Below are 16589 nucleotides of genomic sequence, written 5' to 3' on the forward strand. Positions count from 1 at the left end.
TTTAAATAGCTACAGACTGCTTCCACCAGAGGTGGATAATGTTTTGCTCTATTTTTCACCCTTGGGGAGGCCCTGGGATCCACCTCTTCACCTATGATTACTACAGATTGGCAGCATTGTTTCCTACTATTAAAATGAGAAAAACAAGAAAACGTAATTCCTAAAAAAACACTCTTCACCCTTCAAAATTGTTCTTCCCCAAACTTGCCCTGCATATTCATGTAAGGTGGCTCCATCTATTTTTTTCCAAATGCCCCCTCCCCCTGTGATAAGAGGCCTTTAGCCACCAAGAGGATAATTCCCACCTTATTTAGTGGGTATTCCATTAAAACTCACTTGGGCACAGGAAAATGTATAAAATTGGGGTAGAGACCACAAAATGGGATTGTAAAAATGTTCTAAATCTAAAGTCTTAAATTGATACAAAATACTTTCATATGCAGCACTAATCTTATCTTACTTTTAATTAATCTTACCTTGCTTCCAAACATACATTCTTTTTTGTTTTATTTTTCTTTACTCGACTTATCGACTTATGACCCTAATTGAGCCCAAAATTACTGTCATGCTGATTGTTAAGCAGATGGCTGTGCCTGATTTTACGATTCTTTTTGTGGTTATATGAATATGGTCATTAAGTGAGCCCATTGTAACCATGGGCATTTGTTGCTGGAAACTGGAAATAAATGTGGCTTCCAGGGAGGGGGAGATGGGAATGTCATAAATCATGCACAAGTGACTGCAGGATGCTGCAAACTGCCATAAATGCAGGCCAATTGCCAAGTGCTCAAAATGCAATCACTTGACCATCAGAACTTTGAACCTGGGTTGCCAGTATCTCTGGGGAGGTTTGTCTTAACTACTTCAAATGGTCGCTAGATAACCAGCCATAAGTTAATGACTAACTGTAGTTGTGTTGTAAAATATCTACTAAAGTGAACAATCAGGGAACTGGAGTACTGTACATAACAATCACATAAAACAGATTGAAACAATAAGAGCAAACAATCAGAAAAGCAAATGTGAAATAACAAAAGAGAACAAGAGAGGCCCACTGCCCATATATTTTCCAATATGTTCAATGTGCATCTGTAGGGAAATGCTTCCTGCAATCAGCAAGTACAGTATGTGTTAGACTTATTGGGGTTACAAAATTCCAGATTTTGTGGCAACATCTGAAAGGTGCTTGGTTGGAGAAGTGGAAGGACTGCTATGGCCATTGGTATGCAGAAGTAATGTGTTGGGTAAGGAGGACGGTTGCTCAGAAATCCTGTGACATAGTTGTCATTCCACTGCTATTTCATTCCTAACAAGGTTATTTCAGTTGGAATTTTAATAGTTTTGGCTATTGTTAATTTCATTCTCAGTTTACTCTGGGAACAATCTCTCTAATCTGCATATCATCATTGCATTGCTTCTCCTCTGTGGATGTGTATATTCAAACCACTTCTCTCTAGATGATTTATTTGAAGCGGGGAGCTGTCATTTCATAAGCCTTCTCTCCTCTGAAGAAAACTATTATTCTGTTGATCTAGAAACTGTTATTCCACTTGGTGGACAATAGTTTTTCATGAGGCAATTTATCTCCATGGTTTCCCCTTGCAATTTCCAGCCCATCTTATTCTACAAAGGATCCCAAATTTGGATATGTGCATTACCCTTTTATCCAAACATGTTTATTCTCTTTCTGATTTAACAGTCTCCAGAGAATACCTTTGATGTTCATCTGTGGTAATATAACCGCATCTCCTGTCATAAAGCATGGTTAGATACCATTTCAAGACAGCATTACATGAGCCATATCCTCCAAAATATCGTTCCCTAAGATTCTTCAACCTAGCACTCCAGAAAGCCACTATGTAAATCCATTTAAGTAGATTTGGAAATTCCCCAGCTTGATCTCAACTAGAAGATTGGGGGGGGGGGAACAGGAGGGGATGGGCCACCTCAGAGCACATCTGAATGAAATGTTCACATTTCACAAATGTTCACCCTGTTATTTACATCCCCTGTTCTTTTCAGAAGTAATTTTAGATTGTTTTCTGTAATCCAGTTTAATACCAATTTATGCTCAGTAACAAAATGGGGAACAATTATTTGCTTGCTCCCTCTTCCCTAAAGGTTTTGGAAGAGCCATTCCAAGTCTCTGACAAGAACCATTTTGGATCATAGGAGATTTTCAGTCACTCCTAGGAATATTATTTGGCAGACACATGGTTTGAACACCTATCACAATAGAAAAAAAAATTATTTGCCTGGATTTTAACTAATCATCCTCAGGTTTTTGAAACTGCCTTGCCTCATTAAGAATTTTTTGGGAAGCACAAAAACTTGCAACTATTTTGTTCAGTTGTGCTAATAAAATTATTGCCTCAACATGAAGTTTTTGCCTCCTGATGATCATTACAAGTGCTATTGATTCTTTTAAGTGAAAGTGTCCTCCACATACAGTGTACCTATCCTATTCAGTAACTGAACTTTCCCTCTCCTTGTACAGTGTAGATCAATAGTGGGTTCCACTTACCTTCGCTAACAGTTCAGAACTGTGAGTGAGCACGCGCTCAACGCTTCTGCACCTGCGCAGAGCTCTGTGATGATGTCTGGGCGGGTGAGCGGAGCCTCCCACCGCCGCCACTACCAGTTTGCCCGAAACCGGGGTGAACCGATAGAAACCCACCACTGGTGTAGATGGATCAGGGTGCAAGGCAGCTAAATTTGTAGGGTGAACAGTTCGAGATTTTACCCTTCCTCTTCCAGAAGCCCCTCTGACTTACAAATCGTGGTTCCATCTCCTGCCTTGTTGCACAATTCTGTAGTTATTTCAACTGCTGTCACCTATTTTCCAGAAAGATACCTTTATTGCATTGCCCACTAGCCCCATTGTGTGTCAGAGATAGGATTCTCATAGCTAGTAAGGAAAAAAATAAGATAAAAGGGAAATCAATTGGCAGCTTGTAGCACGGATGCTTGTAACTAGGGAAAGTATAAATCAACCCCTCATTCCCTTCCTCATATGTCAGGAGTTATACCAATTGCACAAGAGATCAATTAAATCAAGCTTTATTTAAAAAGGAAAACAGCAAATGGAAAAGTCCTTTTTATAAACTGTCACAAGTAAGAGAACAGCAAAAGAGATTAGATAGATAGATAGATAGATAGATAGATAGATAGATAGATAGATGGATGGATGGATGGATGGATGGATGGATGGATGGATGGATGGACGGGTGGGTGGATGGATGGATGGATGGATGGATGGATAGACAAACAGACAGACAGAGCTGTTCCAAACAAGCCTCTGAAAAGAACTTCCAATGGAAGAAGTTACAGAACAATATAAGGTTTAGAGCAAATCCCAACATGATATATCAGCTACTAATACAGAAGCAACTCAGTTCCAAAGAGGTGTCAGTTTGTGTAAGGCACACAAAAACCAAGTTTGCATAGAGCCAATAATAGCCATAGATAATAAATAAGGCTTAAGTACACAAACTATTAAATGATGAGTGAAACTAGAGGCAGCTGGTGTTAATGAATGCGGAGTAGAGACACGCTTGCCTAATCATTGCAATGTGCCCCTCTAGCTCTGGCAGATCCTGTGTGCGAAAGGTCTCCTGGCAGCTTCAGAATCTAGACAGAAATGCAATAGCTAAAATAGAGACTTCTATGATTTAGGAACAGAGCTCCTTCATGGCTGCCAGGGCCCTTCCCAGCTGCTAGAGAAAAGAAGCTTTGTGAATAATTGCTTCTGAAGGTCATCACTGCACTGATGTAGTTCCCACCCCTCAATCTCTTCTGCAGTAGATTGCAATGAGCCTTAAAAGGTGGAGGACCTTCTGTCCTTATTATACCTTTGTCCCCTCTTCTTTCATCTCTTTTTTTCCCTCTCTGCTTCTATCACTTACAACAAGGTGGGAGGGGGGCACTTTGACTGCTGCCATTGCACCTGCTCACTTCATGAGCCCCAAAGCGTAAGGCTTCTTTATCCCTTCTTTAAGTGAACATGGGGGAGGCAGAGAGAGCTGACTGATCTTTGTCCTTGCTTTAACTCAACATGCTTTAGGAACAAAAATGGAGTGTACTTCCTTAGCCCATTGCAGAGCTCCATGGATACCATGGGTTGAAGTTGGCATGCAAATTGCAGTTTTTCCCCATTAGGGCTTCTTTGGAGGTTGTCTCAGATAGAAGAAAGTGGTTACACAAAAGCAAAACACTTCTATGAATGCTGGGGTTTTTCTGCATGTAATTGCTACAACCAAATTAATGCTGGACTTGGAGATTGGTTCATTGAGGGATAGAACCGTAACCGCTTCCAAATTATTTTTGCCACACCATTTACATTTGCTTTCCGATCCTGGAAATCTACAGAAATGCCAGGCCACAATCTGGAACTGTAATTCAACACACCTGGAGAACCCAAAGAAAAGAAAGCCAGTTTGTTGACAACACATTCTACATATTCTTAGGACCATATTTTTAGTCTCAAGCAGTTCCTGCCTGCTTCTCTCATTATAAAGTACATTGGTTTTGGGTTTTTTTTGCAGTTCAATCCAATGGAATAAAGGACTCTAGCCATAAAGTTTGGGTTACCCTCAGATTTCAAACTTCCAATAATTTCTCAGGCCTTCTCATTTAATACACATCAATTACTCTTCCATTGCTGCAGATAAAATAAATGTATCAAGCTGTTCCACTTCTTAAAGGGTATAAAACTCTAGTCTGTATTTTACATGCCCCGTTTCGTTCATGACAAGATGTCCCGGGAAGGCTTGGGTGATGATTTTGGGTAATGTTCCGCAGCTATATTGTGAACTGATCTCTTGTACTTACAAATGAGCTAGTGTCAAGAGGACACACAAGTACAATCTCATCTGTCCCCCAGACTATTTGTGGCTTTGAATCAGACATGCTCTTTCAGCCGCTGTTCCCTTCATTAAAATGTGAATAATGGTGACCTACATCTCAGGTTCTTAAGTGCTTGGAAATTCTGAAGTACTGTAGAAAGGCTCTTGTCATCATTCAAGTCTAACAAGACTCAAGCACTTGGTTAACTCTTTTTCTTAATGCCATCTCTAACCAATGCTTCTTTTATTCTCCCCTTTCTGTATGTTCAAGCAAGTAGAAATGAGAGAAAAATATCTCTGAATCATTAGCACCCCAACAGGATACAGTACAAAACCTTCTGCTTACAAATATGTGGATCTGGAGCCTGGGAAGCAGGAAAATAATTTCTCTTTGCTGGACTACAAGAGGGCAAAGTGTGGCAAGACATCTGGATAAAAGCCATAAACAATATTTGGCACTCTTGGTAAAGAAAAAAATATTTGCAGCATGATAAACAGGAAGCCAGGAGCAATTTGCAGTATAGCCAAGCATCCTTCTGAGATTGCCTTGGCTGAAAGAAAAATTAGCACCCATCAAGGAAAAAACACTTGTTTCTCTGATGCCAAGCGGAAAGAGCTGCAAAATAAACTTCATTTAGCACCTTCTTGAAATGAGAATTGGCACTGCTATTACTCAATCGAGAGTTCTCACTCAAGGCACAAATGACCAGACTCTAATTATCCTACTTCAGACACATTTTGCAGAAACCTAGCTTTCTGGAAAAAGCTCTGATTCTGGGAAAGGTGGAAGGAAAAAGAAGAAGAGGACAACTAGCAAGTCAGATGGATGGACTCAGTTTTACAATTGTGTAAGTTCACCTTTGGAAGACCAGAAGGACCAGGTTAGAGACAAATCATCATGGGGAAAAAACTGTATATCCACTAAGAGGCAACACTGAACTTACGGCACCTAAGCAGGGGTGAAATCCAGCAGGTTCTGACAGGTTCTGGAGAACCGGTAGCGGAAATTTTGAGTAATTCAGAGAACCGGCAAATGCCACCCCTGGCTGGCCCCAGAGTGGGGTGGGAATGGGGATTTTGCAGTATCCTTTCCCTGGAGTGGGGTGGGAATGGAGATTTTGCAGTATCCTTCCCCTGCCATGCCCACCAAGCCACACCCACAGAACCAGTAGTAAAAAAAATTGGATTTCACCATTGCACATAAGCAATCACCACTGCTATAGAAGGAACAAGGGAAACAATAAGGACAGAAAAATGGCTCCTTATCTATATTTTTCTTGATAATAATGACCAGGATGACAGACATCATAACCCTGATAGAGAGCACCTATGTGGAGGTCCTCAGGTTAATTTTGAGAATAATTTCCAGGGTGCATGAGTGCTACAAGTACAACATACCTTATTGCAATTTATATTAAGGCACTAGAATAGAATAACAGTGTTTGAAGGGGCCTTGGAGGTTTTCTAGTTTAACCCCCAGTCAAGCAGGAAACCGTATACCACTTCAGACAAATGGTTGTCCAATCTCTTCTTCTACACATTACAAAATGTGTAATGAATTCAGCTTGGGAATCTGGCTCAGGAAAATATAGTTGAAATGAAAATAACCTCTAATATCAACCAGAAATATTTTCCTCTCTTGTTTATTTTTCCGTCGCCAACAACAATGTGCTGAAAAGTGTTAATAAACTTGAAAGCTTGCAACTAAAACTCTGTGATTGGCTCCACAGAGTTAGTGGTGTGTTTGTATTGTTGTTGTTTTCCTCATGACCACCATGGTAACAAATATGCTTTAAGAAAAAGGAAATGGAACCTTAGGTTTATAGTTATGTTTAGCTCCAGTAAGATGCTCAGAGGAATGTTGAAGTGGAAAGATAGTAACCACAGATAAGAGTTGCAGTTGAAAGTTATAAATTCAGTTTTAAGCATCAAAGTTGTTGTTGTTTACCGCCTTATCCCGTTACTGAAAAAAGGAAGGAATTCTTTGTTTTTAGGATCAAAGGGATCCTAAATCCTCCAGAATTCAAATTTTACGGGGAAAGGAACAAGCAAACTAGTAAGCAACTAGATTCTCAAGGGTGACTTGGATTGCCATGTGCAGGAAATGATTGGTGCTATTGAAAGCTGGCTAATTTCAGTTACACAAGCTGTAATGTCACACCGTGTATTTTATTTAACTCCAGCTGAATTTAACAGGACATATTTCTGACTGTCCGAATATAGTTTTGTCTATTAATGTATCATGAATTTTATTTTTGATGGCATTTGGGTTTTCCATCTAGCCACTTCCACGGGAAGACTTGGCACTGATTCAATAGCAGGTCTGGACTTTGCTGATCCCACAATGTTGGAAGCTCAGCTGTATGTAGTCTAAATCACACCGAGCAATTTTTCTTTATGCAGCAGTGAAGCCCTGCAAAACTTGTGGACTGTCCATTTTATCTTCGGAGGGAACTTCTGTCTCACCCATCCCCTCTTCTAACTTTCAGCCATTCTAACAGGTCCTCTGAGAGGAATGCTAGCTTGGTTTAACAGAGATAAAATTTAAAACAATTAGTCCCTTTCAATAATTTAAACAATACAGCCCAAAGAGATAAAATTGACAAGAGTCCATCCTCCTTCCACCTGCTTTCCACAAGGACCTATGTATAGTCTGTAGAACTTTCTTTTCAAGAAGTTACAGTTTCGGCAACGTAAACAATAAGCATTTGGTTTAGAATATTTGATTTTTTTTCCCCTTCCTTTTTCTTACATACTTGCTCTGCTTGTATGCCGTACTTTCCTGGGGGTTTTGGCTGTCCAACAGCATCAACGTAAACTACTATCTAGAAACCCCAGATGTATAAAAATAGCCCAATCAGAAAATATAAAACCCAAAACATCAAAGTGCCATGCACCTGTGAGTCTCAACTTCAGTTATAAAACACATTTATTATTATTATTATTATTTATTGAATTTGTATACCGCCCTACTCCCGAAGGACTCAGGGCGGTGCACAGCCATGGAATAAAACAAATAAATACAAAATTTAAAATAGATTAAAATGACAATTAAATAATTTGGCTGAATGAATTTAAAACCCCAGCAATTTAAAACCTAATTTAAAAATTCCATTTAAAAAGGGGAAAAGCTTAGGTCAGGCCGGCTTGGTGAAATAGAAAGGTTTTTAGCGCGCGACGGAAGGTACGCAGATCCGGGATCCTCCGTATCTCTGGGGGGAGCTCGTTCCAGATCGTAGGTGCCCCCACAGAGAAGGCTCTCCCCCTGGGGGCCGCCAGTCGACATTGTTTGGCCGACGGCACCCGGAGGAGCCCCTCTCTATGGGAGCGTACTGGTCGGTGGGAGGCTATTGGTGGTAGCAGGCGGTCCCGTAGATAACCAGGTCCTAAGCCATGGAGCGCTTTAAAGGTGGTAACCAGAACCTTGAAGCGCACCCGGAAGACCACCGGGAGCCAGTGCAGCTCGCGCAGGAGGGGTGTTACATGGGAGCGCCACGTCGCTCCCATCACCACCCGCGCGGCCGCACTCTGCGCCAGTTGGAGCCTCCGAGTGCACCTCAAGGGGAGCCCCATGTAGAGAGCGTTACAATAGTCCAGACGGGAGGTGACGAGGGCATGAGTGACCGTGCGTAACGAGTCCCGATCCAGAAAGGGACGCAACTGGCGGATCAGGCGAACCTGATGAAAAATCCTCCCGGTCACGGCCGTCACGTGCTCTTCTAAAGACAGCCGTGAATCCAGGAGGACGCCCAAGTTGCGAGCCCTCTCCGTGGGGGCCAATGATTCGCCCCCAATAGTCAGCGATGGCACCAGCTGACTATATCGGGACGTCGGAAACCACAGCCACTCGGTCTTGGATGGGTTGAGCCTGAGCCTGTTCCTCCCCATCCAGATCCGTACGGCCTCCAGGCATCGGGACATCACTTCAAGGGCATCGTTGGGGTGGTCTGGGGTGGAGATGTACAGCTGGGTGTCGTCAGCGTACTGATGGTACTCCACCCCGAAACCACGGATGATCTCACCCAGCGGCTTCACATAAATGTTGAACAAAAGGGGCGAGAGAACCGACCCTTGTGGCACCCCACATATAAGGGGCCTCGGGGTCGACCTCTGCCCCCCCGTCAACACAGACTGCGACCGGTCGGAGAGAAAGGAGGAGAACCACCGTAATACGGTGCCTCCCACCCCCAACTCTTCCAACCGGTGCAGCATGATACCATGGTCGATGGTATCAAAAGCCGCTGAGAGGTCTAACAGGACCAGGACAGAGGAGCACCCCCTGTCCCGAGCCCTCCAGAGATCATCCACCAACGCGACCAATGCCGTTTCCGTGCTGTACCCAGGCCTGAAGCCCGACTGGAACGGATCTAGATACGTCGTTTCATCCAGGTACTGGGGAAGCTGTCGTGCAACCACACTCTCAACAACCTTCGCCACAAAGCGAAGGTTGGAGACTGGACGATAGTTAGCCAATACTGCCGGGTCCAGGGAAGGCTTCTTGAGGAGAGGTCTCACCACCGCCTCTTTCAAGGCGGCGGGAAAGACACCCTCACCCAATGAAGCATTTATAATCCCCTGGAGCCAGCCTCGTGTCACCTCCCGGGAAGCCAGCACTAACCAGGACGGGCACGGGTCCAACAAACATGTGGTCGCATTCAGTCTGCCCAGAATCCTGTCCACGTCCTCAGGGGTCACAGGATCAAACTCATCCCAGATAACATTCTCAGGACCTGCCTCCGTCATCCCCGCTGGATCTACCCAGTCGGAGTCCAGATCTTCCCGAATCTGAGTGATTTTGTCATACAGATACTGAACAAAATCCTCGGCTCTTCCCTCCAATTCTTGTGTAAGAAGGAGTAGGTCTTTAATATTTTCCTGACACTGCTAAGAAGGGTGAAGCTGATAGAAACTCTTCTAGGAGGGAGTTTTATAAAAAATAGGAGAAAGGAAAAGAAATGCTCATTTCTAACACCTCATCATGTAACAATCCTGCAGAAGAGGTGGGTTTCAGCAGGTTCTGACCAGTTCTGGAGAACCGGTAGCGGAAATTTTGAGTAGTTCCGAGAACCGGTAGTAAAAATTCTGACTGGCCCCGCCCCCATCTATTCTCTGCCTCCTGAGTCCCAACTGATCAGGAAGAAATGGGGATTTTGCAGTAACCTTCCCCTGGATTGGGGAGGGAATGGAGATTTTACAGTATCCTTACCCTGCCATGCCCAAGCCACACCCACCAAGCCATGCCACGCCTACCAAGCCACATCTACAGAACCGGTAGTAAAAAAATTTGAAACCCACCACTGTCCTGCAGGGAAAAGATCTGGAGGGAGTTGTCCCTGTTTGATCAGATTAGATCAGCAGATGGCTAAGGGAGAATGCAGACCCTCAGATAACCCATCATGCTCAGGCAGCTGCATTTTGTTCTAATTATAGCTTCCAAATGTTGTCCAGGGACAGTCTCATGTGCAGCACCTGACTGCCGAGGGTCAAATAATTGGTTTCTTCTAGGACTCTTTACAGTTGCAGGGCCACTTTTTCCCTCATTTTGGCCTTTACCACAACCAAGCATCAGAGAAAGCATTTGTTGCCAAACTGATGGTGCTGCCTTCATAGTTATCTACAGGATTTTAATAGAGGAAAAATAATGGCTTGCTGATCAGGCCATGTAAGAATATGTGGAAATGACTTGGGAAATCAGGGCAAAGAGACACAGCCAAGGGAATAATTCAGATAAAAGGCAACGGAGCCCTCAGCAGGAATGTGGGAGGGGCAAGAGGTTCATAAGAGACCCTCCCTAGTTTCTTGGGCTGTAAAGGAGGTGGGGTACTGTGGAGGTTTACTTTTAGATTTGCAAATGTAGCATTCACAATAATAATCTGGTCGTGATTGGTCTACCTCATAAGGCTGACAGGCAGTTCCAACTATTACAAATTTGGGAGCAATCATGGTGGTACTGAGCTCGCAATTTAACTTCTTTTTTGTGTTGTTTCAGGACTGGCAGTAGTTTGCATGGGGTACTGACCAAATGACATTTTAATACACTCCTGTTAGATGGAAGGACAGAACTGACTGCATCCTCATTGTGTTCTTAGTGTTTCAAAGTTAACAAGAGTAAAAAGAATCAGCCAGGCCAGTTTACTAGTCCGAAGAGTACACTGGGGCTGTGCAAAGTTTTCAAAAGGGGCTTCACAGAGTATGTTACTACAAGTGGAGCAACCCTCACCAAAGCTTTGAGACAATTGCTCCAGAAGGCTCAAAATAGCTGCTCTGAGAACTTTCCCAGGTTGCCTCTGCATGTTTTTCAGGGGCATAGATGCACAAAGAAATGGAACGTGGCTGCCTTGGTGTCCATAGGCGTAGGTTCCCCCCCTTGCCAAAGACCAAGAACAAATTTGGTCTTGCGGATAAGGCCACAGATGAATCCATAACATAGCAGTAATGTGGGAGAAGGAAAGAAATGGAGGTGCCAGTACTTCTCTCTCCTCCCCCTTCCTTTCTCTATTTGCCCTCAGGGGCCTCAGAGTCTGAACTGTGTCCCCGCTGGAGACCTTCATTGCTCTGGGGTTCAGAGATCTTTCTTAATACTCCTGAGATACCTGCATGCACAAGTATCTCTCTTAAGCTCAGCTTCTTCTCCAGAGGAATGCTGTAAATGATTGTTTCACAATGTCTCTTTGGAGCTGGAGGAAATGGAGATTTTCCACTAGTGAGAACTGCTTCTCTCACTCTCATCTTTGACAGTTCCCCATCTACAGAAACCAAGATGCCATATTAGCTTCACTTCAAAAATAACCATGATTATTATAAGAGGGATGAAGCTGACAGTTCTGTGGGAGAAGTTTCAGATACATAGCAGTACCTGCAAAAAGTGCTTTAGGCAAATTCAGAGCTTGCTTTCCCAGCCCACAGAAGAACCTAACTTGTACAGTTGCCATAGGATGAGACTTTTTATTCCCTCTTAAAACCATCCTACATACCGTACTGAAACACGTCAAAGAGTAGCCTACTGAGTATTGACCTGCACATACCCAGATAAGCACAAGCAAACAGGAAATGCAGCACAGTTTCAAATTAAAATTACAGTATGTAGTTTAAGAGTTCTGTTCAAAAAACAGTTTGCTTTTAACAATTTGCTTAGAGACATTCACATAGACTTTTAAACGTATCTTTTATAAAGCAGAGTTCATAGTACAAAAAAGTACAGTACATTGGTTGCATTTATATTTACAGTTTTTAAATACAAAATTTCAAATGCAAAATTTTGTTTGATCCTATTAATTTATTTGCCTGAACAAGAATTGTTCTTTTAAATTGGACAGTTAAAAGGAAACAAAAGAAATAATTTTACTTTACATGTCCCTTATCTGTCTATCATTTGCACATTATATTTTTTTAGTTTTTTATTTTGTTTTTTGCTCCTGTTTTTGGGAAACTGAAGATCTTAGTTGTTGAATCAAATCTTACACAATTAGCCTAGAAACTTAACTTTAGTCTCTTGTTGTTACCAAATTAAACATACAAAGTATTTGAAACAATGCTAATAGTATATCAGTATGTATGCTTCTTAAAAGCTTAGTTTTTGTCTGGTATTCCATTCTAACTCACGGATTTCCACTTCTTCTAATTTTTTCCTTAGATTAGATGTCTTCCCACAATGAGACATGAGCCTCTAAAAGATGAATTATTATGACTGCATTTTTGTGTACTGCAGAATTATCGTATCTGTATACATATTGCAACCATTTCTGGATGTGATGTAAGCTGAAATATGAAAATCCAATATGGAATAAAGTTTTTACATATATCTTGAGAGTTAGAAGGTTATGCATAAGAATATATGTATACTCACTTGTTCACAACAAACCAGCCATCTATGCCTTATAGTTTCTTATAGGGAATTGACCATGGGATTTAGAGTGTTTCAGATACATGACCCTGTTTGGCTCCCCTATTAGAAAACTTCTATCTCCTCCTCCCCCCCCCCCCCCCCCAGATTTAACTGTTTTCCAAAATACAGCCTAGCTCTGAGTTGGCCGGATCTCTTGAAATGCAAACAATCCTCCCAGAGGGAAGCTTATTTGTTTTTTCAATCAGTCCTAGCAGATCCTTCATTACTGGGTGGAGTGAGTTGAAAGAGGAGCATTATAAGGAGATGAAACACATTCAAATATTATGGGGAAACAAATTATCAGAACTCCATGTATCTCCCAAGACCTTGCTTTGATCCAATGCTTATACAGACCTTCGGGGAAAACAACATCCTTTGCAGCCACTTCCAGTTCAAGCCCTTACTAATCCACCAGCGTTTTGTGCTTTACTAATAACTATCTTCCTCCTTTAAACATATACTTGAAAATAATTAGGTACTTGTTTTTGAAAATGTGTGATGTTTTTACAACAGCTTCCCCAAATCTGGTGCCTTTCATTTACATTGGACCAACAGATTGGGACTAAGGATCCTTAAGTCCAACACATCTGGTGGGTGGCAGGGGTTTAGGGAAGGCAAAAGAAAGCATTTGTGTTTCTATTGGCATGCTGTAAAATATAACTTGGAAGACTGAAGAAGCCCAAGAGATCCCTATCCCACCTGATTTTAATTTATTTTTGGATCATCAAGAAAAAAGGGGGACAGGGCAGCTGAGATGTTGAGTACCAGCCTCCACAATCATTTGTACCACAGGAATGCCCTTGAGTCCACATAAGCCTCACATGCATTCTTGGGAAATAAACATTGGAGGTAGAAGTATGTAGCTGTCTAGAAAAAAATGATAAAGGAAAACTGAGATAAGAGAAAGTAAGATGGGAAGCTGAAGTGTATAGTGAGAGAACTTCAACAGCTTGTCTTCTAGTATAAAGGTGATGTGTGAATGTTGATGACAACAATGGCAGCCATTTGGTAAATAGGCAAAACACCCACCAGGCCATTCCACAATCATGATTTCAGGAGAGCAAGCAAAATGTTTGCCTGCATGAAGGAGGCCATAATGACCTGCTAAAGAGTTACTTTAATGAGTGGTGATTGGATTTTTTTTTTTTTAATTTTGATTTATATGCCACCCTTCTCCGAAGACTCAGGGCGGCTTACAATGTGCTCAGCAATAGCCTTCATCCTTTTGTATATTTATACAAAGTCAGCTTATTGCCCCCACAAACTGGGTCCTCATTTCACCTACCTTAGAAAGGATGGAAGGCTGAGTCAACCTTGAGCCTTGGCGAGATTCGAACCCTGCAGTAATTGCAGGCAGCTGGTCTTAAGCAGCTTAATAACAGGGTGCCTTAAACCCCTGTACTAACAAGGCTCTTACATAATAGACGTTTGATGCATTTTTTGTTTCATATTTCCCACATGCTGTCAGCTAATAGAAATACAGTATACAAAACCTTTATACAGCTGGTCATGGTATGGTATGCAGGTACAAACATATGGAACCTATGATTTACAATGATTTTTTTAACATGGGTCCATGAGAGCAATCGCAACTCATGGTTTCAATCCTACCGTGTAGGCAAAAGAACCTGTATAAGGAGATGACTTCAGACATTTTCTGAAGCTGCTGGTGGCCAACTAATAGCAAGCAATTGTTTCATGCATTAAACAATATAATGTATTACCTGGAGACTGTGAAACCTGCACTCGCCTGGAGATTTGGGAGATTTTCATATACCATTTATAGAACAAGGAAATAGGAGAGCATCCATCAAAAGAAACAACAAAGACAATAGTTTTAGTATCCATAGAATGCATGTCCACTGTAGTAGTTATGTTTATGTGTGTTGTACAGCTGATTTCTCTCCTCTGGAAGCTGAAAAATGACTAGGTCCAGTACAGATAGTCCTCAACTTACGACCACAATTTAGCCCAAAATTGTGCACTAAACAATATAATGTGTTACTAAGTGAAACATTTGTTAGGTGAGTTTTACCCCATTTTACGACCTTTCTTGCCACCATTGTTAAGTGAATCACTGAAATTGCTAAGTTAGTAAATGGTTGTTAAGGGAATCTGGCTTCCCTGTTGACTTTTGCTTGTCAGAAGGTCGCAAAAGCTGACCGCAGGACATTGCAATCATCATAAATATGAGCCGGTTGCCAAGAATCTGAATTTTGATCACATGACCATAGGGCTGCTGCATCGATCATAAGGGTGAAAAACGGTCATGTCACTTTTTTCAGTGCCGTTGTAACTTTGAACGGTCACTAAATGGGACTGCTGTAAGTCGAGGACTACTTGTACTGATGATCACTGGCACAAATTAAGAATGACTCAAGCCCTTCACTAAATGGTCACAAAACTGTCTTTTCCTGATAGAAAACTTGATGTCCATTAGAAGAAGTGAGCTATTTCAGCAACAATGGTGAACACAGGATTCAGCAAACTGGAACACGGTATCTAGCCTTGAAGTGGGACTCAAACCAGTCATTTCAGCCTTTGTCCTACATCACCTCAGCCATTATAGTTCTGCTCATTAGTATCCCTCACTGTTTCCCAGGTCTTCCCCCTCTCAATTTCTAAAAACTATCTTCCAAAATGGGTGCCCCAAAGAGCTGAGTTGCCTGGTGTATTTGGAAACTGGATGAAGGCCTAACAAAAGCTGAGCCTGTTATATCTCAGGATATACTGTGCTGTTCCAATCCTTCAGCCAGCAGAAACGTCCTATAATTTGTCTCTATAACGTCACACTCAGAGAGAAGATTGAGGGCTCCAGATGGGGGAATGAATAGACTTCAAAAGAAAGGAGAAAGAAAAAGAGTGGATAATATTTTGGAATGGGTAACATCTGTGGGAACTGTGGCACTGTCAGAAAAAAGAACGCATGCAGCAGAAGATGGGAAGCAGAGCTGGCTGAAAAGACTGTGCGTGTGAGAACTGCACAAAAAAGACGGCAAAGTTGAAAGGCAGTTAAAACATTTTTTAAAAATCCACAGGAAAAGAGAAACACTCTGGTTTGTGCATGTATGTACTTGGCATAAAGCGGCTTCCACGTGGAAAGGGGGCTGTAGTGCTTCTATGCCATCAAGCAGCCTCTGCAAATCAGAATGGGCAAAGGAGGCGGCAAAAGAGTGACCTTTAAGACTGTAAATGCCCAGCCACCCCCTAGCAACGCCTCCCTCTTCTCAACAACTCTGAATCATTCTACCCATTGCAGTCCTGGCTCACCTGCCCCAATCCTTGGCATATGGACTTAAGAATGTGGGGTCCTTGCTGCCTTCCCAGGCATATGAACAGCCAATCGTATTTCTCAGCCTGCGGCCTTGAAAGTGGATCTGATCAATTCATGACCACCTTGAAGTCCTATGCCAGGACTCCCAAATAAAAGGAAAAACAGGAATTTGCTTCCACTTCCCAGCCCTCCCTAGCGCCAAAAGTGGGGAGAGATTCAACGTCACCATCATTATTGTCATCACTATTGTCATGATCATTGATCATTACATGGAAAGTGGGAAACTGCTGAAGATTCCTGCCTCTTCACACCATGCACGGGGTCTGCATTGACCCGGCACAGCAGGAAACTTATAATTAAATTGACCTTCTGTGCAGCAGGGGACTAACATGCTCTCTTAAGAGTGCTAAACTCATTTATAGCAAAAGCCTGTGTAACACCCAACAAGCACTTTAAAAAGGTGTTACACAGTCAGATACCTCTGACTGAAGCCAGGAATTCAATCTTAATTCTTCCCTGCAAACCAAGTCAAAATGACCATGATGGGCAGTGTCCAAGATCTGTATTAGAGGGAATATGCTTGCAA

The sequence above is a fragment of the Pantherophis guttatus genome, chromosome 2 (assembly GCF_059756535.1).
Source record: "Pantherophis guttatus breed Tessera chromosome 2, ASM5975653v1, whole genome shotgun sequence".
Classification (NCBI taxonomy): Eukaryota; Metazoa; Chordata; class Lepidosauria; order Squamata; family Colubridae; genus Pantherophis; species Pantherophis guttatus.